This window comes from Giraffa tippelskirchi, chromosome 1 (assembly GCF_054371585.1).
Source record: "Giraffa tippelskirchi isolate mGirTip1 chromosome 1, T2T-mGirTip1v1.2.pri, whole genome shotgun sequence".
Lineage (NCBI taxonomy): Eukaryota > Metazoa > Chordata > Mammalia > Artiodactyla > Giraffidae > Giraffa > Giraffa tippelskirchi.
Window position 1 is genome coordinate 133,247,500 of NC_137275.1, and position 6,916 is coordinate 133,254,415.

The 6,916-nt window shown below is 40.2% G+C and overlaps 1 long non-coding RNA gene across 1 annotated transcript; it reads left to right on the plus strand.

Annotated features, from left to right (window-relative positions):
• The first annotated feature begins 1,090 nt into the window (after nucleotides 1-1,090).
• Nucleotides 1,091-6,308, plus strand: LOC145509214 (uncharacterized). Its single transcript, XR_014055915.1, has 6 exons — nucleotides 1,091-1,307; nucleotides 1,439-1,528; nucleotides 2,269-2,370; nucleotides 2,468-2,972; nucleotides 4,241-4,375; nucleotides 6,121-6,308. It is a non-coding gene; the product is annotated as an uncharacterized LOC145509214 (long non-coding RNA).
• The last annotated feature ends 608 nt before the right edge of the window (nucleotides 6,309-6,916 follow it).

Sequence of the window (6,916 nt, forward strand, 5' to 3'; positions counted from 1 at the left end):
GGTTGGCTTTCTGCAACATCATCTCAGACACTGTCTACATATGTTTGAATCTTCACATATTTTAAACATGGGATACACATACACACACACACACACTTACTGAAAAATAATACGTATTTGCTTTTAGAAATTTGTTTTCAAATGTGTTATGACATATAGTTGTAAAATTGCCCAGCGGTTTCTAAAAAAGAAAATAGTTTTACTCTTGATAAAATGCTTTTTAAGTTTTGTTTTCTTCTTTACATCAAAAGTAGGATATGAGGGAAAAAAAGAGGATTGTATTTTCAAGCTATCATTTAGATACGAGTCTGAGAATTGTTGATATTGTAAGATAAAGGAACAGGGAAAATTGGCATATAAACAGTTCAAGGAAGAATTTGGTTAAATGGTCACCTGTCATGCTTTAGAGAAGTTTTGAAACTTAGACTGGGAATCTGAGACCTAATTTTTCTCAGTTGTACCTTGGGATCCTTATTAAGGTTTTTCCTGACTGTACTACACAAAGGTCATAATCATACCTCTGTACCTTTGATTGTAGGGGAAACAATTAATACAGTTTTGGAAGGGTAGTGGGTAAATATATTTCAAGGGCTACTAAAATGTTCGAAGTCTCATTGCATGATCTAACTTGTAAGAATGGAGCAAAAGATTACAGTGAGAGGGAAAAGAACATGTAACATAAATGTTATGTTTTCATATTAAAATATTTTCATTCAAATTGAAATTGAGATTATGACATATGAAAACATGACATATGAAGCCACTAAAATTTTGTACATGCTACTTAAAACTATATACATATCTCATTTTTAAGATGAAAGCAAGACAAAATATGTAAATATATAAGGAAACCATCTCAGTGGCTAAAGAGTTATTTCCTGAAGGTGGCATGCAGGAGGTGCATGTCCAACTACAGATGTAGTTAAGAGTGTGATATAAAGTGGGTGTGTGAGAGCATTTCCTTTGAGAAAAATAAACTACTGCTGAGAGACAGTTGGTTTAGGTAAACTTAATCTGGGACTGCAGAATTCTGGGGAGTAACTGACGAGGTAAAGAAAGCTCCAGACCTGGGCAACATTCCTACCCCAACAGTCAACTAGAGTAAAGGAATATTGGAAGTTGTACCCATGATGTCTTAGAGAAATTACAAGTGGATTGTACTCCGCCACATCTGAGCACCATGGACAGACCACCAACCTGCAGGATCAGTACGCCCTGCCTTAAAAAACAAACTGCAATGAAATACTTTTGAATGGAGAAGCATCTGGAAATTGCGGATATCAGAGAAGCTGCTTGCTGGTGCAGAGGTGAGTTTTGGGGTATCCTTACTTGGACAGAGATTGGGCTGATTGAGATAAGCTTTCTCTGAGGAGGAAGGGGGTATAGAAGACTCGAGTCACTTAGTGGAGAAAGGCTGAAGTTACCATTTTCCTTCTAGAAGAGACCAATTATGCCTGAGGAAACAGAACCTGCAAATAACCAAATGACTGCTCTGTAGGAGCCCCAGGCTCACCACAATTTTCATGAGGTAATTATGCCATAAATTTGCTGCCTACCTGAGCAATGGCGTCTGCCTTTTATGTTCATTTCTTTTCTTTCTCACCTGGAATGATTGAGAAAGTGGAGAATAGAATGAGAAATCATCTAACCCTGAAGAAGAAGGGAATGCAGCCTGGAAAGTTATTGCCTAACAGGAAGCTAGGATTTCCTTCAATTTTTAAAAGACTGGACTAAAGCAAACGTGGATATCAGTAGAAATTCTCTTTAGTGGTAACCATTATGATGAAATCTGAAATTATGCATTGTGGAAAATAAATTATAGATAAGTAGGTTGATAGATTTCTTCTAGTTTTATATCATATTAAGATCATGAGGCCATTTTCTCAAAGGGATAAAAAATGTCTTAAGACACTCTACTGGGTGAGGGGTATGAAGAATAGGATAAGCCACACTGACTTGGGCAGTGAATAAAGCTGTTGGTGCCAGAGATTTTAGCTGAAAGGAGAAAAGACTGAGAGGTTAACTGTCAGAGGCAAAAATAACTGTCAGATGGTAGTTGAGAGTATTGGGAGGGGAACAGAATAGAGCCCATGTAAGAGTTCCACAGGCAATGGCTGCTCTCAGGGAGAAACCCTTCTATTTTCAACCTAGTCTGAAGCATGTCTGGTCAACAAGGCACTATGCTCTGGTGAGTCTCCTAGCAATAGTGTCTGGGAATAAAGAAGATTATAGTAAAAGAAGGAAACATTTCTCTTCCCCACCTACCAGGCTTTCACCAGAAATTAAGTCTGCATGTGAAAGTCTCCATCATGGTGCCTAAAAAAGAAAAAGAAAAGAAAGTGAAGTCGCTCAGTTTTGTCTAAAGATTTTGTAAATATTCAGTATCTGTGTTGTATGTGTGTGGGGAGGGTGGGGTGGTGGTGTACAAACATAAAGATTCACTTGTTTTCCACTTTTTTCTTCTTAGCTAACCTGACCACAAGATGATGCTGGTGTTATCTGCTGGAGATAGCCTTATCAAAAACACTATTATTGTGGAGATGAGTCTTATCTCCTATAATACCTGTACCTTTCCTCTGTCCAACCATTAAAGGGAGCAGTTGCCTAAAGATGTATTATTATACGCAGGTCCAGATGCTAAAGAATACACAGATGAGTTGGAGGCGGGATTTAACACACAAGACTTCTTGGTGTTCTGGGGGACACTTCCCTGCCCCCTGCTTACTTGTGTGCACTGTGCATCTTCAGCCCCCAACATGATACCTATGTGGAAAAGGATGACATCGAGCAAAGAGCACAGGTGGAAACTTGTTCTCCCCACAACACGTCCTCAGCTGCTTTTGACTCCAAAGTTTAAAGAGAGAAACAAGACTTTCTTCCAATGGCTGGCACCACTCTCAGCATCCACATCTCAGATTCATAGAGAGGTGTATAGGAAGGAGGAAAGCAGGTGGCTTTCTAGGGGAGACAAGGTAAGGGCTTGAGGACCAGGAGGCTCAGTTTGAACTGGGCTCAGCAAACGCTGTCATTCCAACGGTGATGCTCCCATATTTGAGAGGCCAAGTAAAAGTCTCAGCTTGGGTTTTTCTGGCTTCCTCGGATATTGGAGTTTTCATGTGAATTACTAAGGATTGTCCAGTTTTACCTAAGGGGAAAAAAATATTTCCAAAATGCATCAAGGTTATCTTGAAGCTGAATGTTATTATTTCCTAATTTTCATTAGTACCATGAATGCAAAAGTGCTAATAAGCAGGAGATATTTTTAAAATGAGCTATGGAGAGAAGGATACTGCAACTTTTGACAAAGGGAATAAAGAGACCTATAGATTATATGGGAACCAGGGAGTGTGGCTGTGATTTACAAATGGAACTCTGGATAGATAGACTCTACAGAGTGATCTGAGTGTCACAGGGACTGTACAGATTGATCTGTTTATCTGCTGTGATAAACTCAGGGTAAATCCACGAGTGGAATGTGTAGCCCCCTTGCTCTCAGAAAAGTATTTCAGCAGGGCCATGGTTTATCCACAGAATGGCTAGAGGATTTGGGACCAGTTTCTGGTTAGGTTAAGAACTAAGTAATTTTCTACCAAAAAAAGAAGGTAGAAGGTGCAATAAAACAGGAAAACTTGCTACTTGGCTATATGATACATAGTATATAACATGCTCTCACCCATGTTACAGTCATAGTACTTGAAGCTAAGGATTACCTATCTGAAATTTAACCTAAGAATTTCTTTTAGGTGTGTGTTAATTGAGACTTTTTCCCATTTGTTTCTACTCATTAGACCCAGCTGCTAGGTTCTTAAAGAGATAATAAAGAAAGAGGTGTTAAAGTAACAAGGAATTAAAATAGTAACTTTCCTGTACAGATACCCAGGAATCAGAGTCTTTTAAAGGAACAATAACAGAAATAACTAAGATGACTAACGGTCAGAGGAGAAAGAGAGGACAATACAGAGAGAAGGGAAAAGGTGGGGAAGCAGCGATTTTAGGAGAGAGAAGGAGCAGCAACCCCTGGAGGAGAAGTAGGCTCCTGGGTCAGGGCGGAGCTGAGCTGTAACACACACTGAAATGGAGGGTGATGGTCACACAACCTCCTGTGAGTCTAGTGTGCAGAGTGGACCAGGATTGGCCTCTCATTGTGTCTTGGTAGCAGGAAGGAAAAAGCACTTCTATTCAATGGCATTTCTGGGGAAGGAAAAAATGAAAGTAAAAGACGTGTTCTCTCTCTCCTCAGATGATACGGGCATAGGAAATTAAATGGTAGTGAATGAGTAATCCTAAAGCCTAAAAGAAGCAGTTGTAGAGAAGCGAAGAGAAGCCCAAGTGCTAAACCAGCGGCTCAGGAGATGCCCGCCTTGCTGGACAATTAGTAAGTCCTTTCTAGGTGGGAAATCTAAGTCCATCTAGAAATCTGATTTCAGCCCAGACTGTGGCTCCTGCCACTGATGCTAATGGTCCCTGTTCAGACACTCCCGGTAAAGGAGAGACACTGGCTTCCTTATGGACATTCCCATATGCAGGGTAAATGTGGAATTCATGACCAATAGAGATTTATAGCTGCTCAAGGTAATTATTTCTGAGACTGTTTGGTCTGAGTGTTCCCTGTGAAGTGAAAGTGCTAGTTGCTCAGACTTGTCTGACTCTTTGTGGCCCATGGACTGTAGCCCGCCAGGCTCCTCTGTCCATGGAATTCTTCAGGCAAGATCACTGGAGTGGGTTGCCATGCCCTCCTCCAGGGAATCTTCCCAATCCAGGGATTGGACTCAGGTTTCCGGCACTGCAGGCAGATTCTTTACTATCTGATGCACCAGGGAAGCCCAAGTATTTCTTAGACACTCAAAATTAAAAGAGGTTCCCTGGGAATTTCAGCTGTGTCATTGAGTGGAGAGTTGTCTTTGTTGAGTAACTGATTACCACTTGGAACTCTTATTCCGTATGAAAATACATGAGCTTTTGTCCCAGCTCTCACAGTCCAAGGGCTGTGAGCAACAGTTAACAAGAACAGAAGTTAGCAGCCTTGACAATCTTTTGTCCTTCTGTGAGTACTTTCCTCTGAAGCAATCTTGAACACCCCATGAAAGGAAAAAAAAAAAATCTCATTTTTTCTCTTTCAAGGACTCTTTGAGAACTTCTTAGAGATTTGTCACTTGGAGGAGTGACTAGTCTATGTGCAGTGTTCACGTTTATATCCTCAAGGTAATGGAGGCCCAGAGACCAGAATATAGCCAGAACCCAAGAGTGCAGGAAAGGCAGCCATGGGTTACAGACCCCTGAGCCCTTAGGCTTGCAAAGGCTGAAGGGTCCTGACTTGTGGTGTCCCATTGCAGTAGCCCTCAGATAGCAGAGAGCCCTCGGTGTAACAGGAAACAGAAGGGCTTGGATTTAATATTTCCCAGTTGCCTGGGTCCAGGAAGAAAGACATATTGCCTTCCTTGGCAAGGGAGCAATAATATCCCTGAGAATCTAAAAAAAAAAATGATACAAATGAACTTACTTACAAAACAAAAGCAAACTTAAGAGAACAAACTTATGGTTGTCGTGGGGGGAAGGATGGAGGGAAGGGATAATTAGGGAATTTGGGGTGGATATGTATACACTGCTATATTTAAAATGGATAACCAACAAGGACCTATTGTATAGCACAGGGAACACTGCTCAGTGTTATGTGGCAGCCTGGATGGGAGGGGAGTTTGCAGGGGTCAATGGATACATGGATGTGTATGGCTGTGTCCCTTTGCTGTCCACCTGAAACTGTCACAATGTTGTTAATCAGCTATGCTCCAATTCAAAATACAAAGCTTAAAAAAATAATATCCCCAAATGGGAAGAGAACAGCCATGCCCTCTCAGGGTGAGGAGTCCACAGGGCATCCCTGATCTTTTCAGGCTCAAGAATTTGAAATTATGGCCGAGACATTTTTTAGATAAGGGACATCTCTCAACAAGAAAATTCCCTATTATTGGCCTCTGCAGGAACCAGTTCTTTTAAATGTTAGAGATGCCAGAGTAACCAGATTGAGAAAGGACCAAATTTGTTAAGAGTTTTTCCAGTAACCCACTTGCTCTAAAATGTATTTCCTTAGTAATGTTTTATTTTTGCATATTTTGGATACAGGGTCAAGAATGGGAATCTGACCACCCAACCTAAGATTCTCATCTATAAAGGGCTACCCTGCCTTAGTTCAACTGAGGTCACCATCTAGAACTCATAAAGATTCAGAAGAGAACAGAAGCCCTGTGTTCAGGTCAAGAGCTTTGGAATCAGTCACACTTGAATAAAAATTCAAATGCATTTACTAGTTATTAGACCTCGTATGATTGTCTTACTTCCCCAGACTTCAGTGTGTACTTTTGTAAAATGGGGATAAAGTTAGATACAATCAATTGTAAAACCTATCACACATGTACCCAAAACACTTGGCCTCATGTACTGTATATAGTATATTTCCAAAATGGTAGTTTTGTTGTTTGTCCTAATAATGCTTTTTGGGATGGCTCATGTATGACTCTATTAACATGTACCATCCAGAAAAAAACAAGTTTATAGAGATAGTTGGTTTCCTGGGGCTGGGGATGTGAGCTGAGATAGGTTGCAAATGGGCTCAGTAGAATTTTATGGGATTAATTAATATTTTAAAACTGTTTTATGGTAATGGTTGTCCAATTCTGCAAATTTACTTAAAATATTGAATTGTACTCTTACAATAATTTTCTGGTATATCCCTATAAAGCTTTTAAAACTGATTTAAAGAAGAAAATCACTCAGGTAAAAGCAATGAAGTAAATAAATTGGCTATTGTGATCAAAAACAAGGGTAAAGGGACAGTTAGATACAGTTTGCAGAAAGACTGCCTTGCTAATAAGCAGGTGGCCTTAGCTGAGGCTGAGCTCCAGTTGAGAAGGTAAGAGGT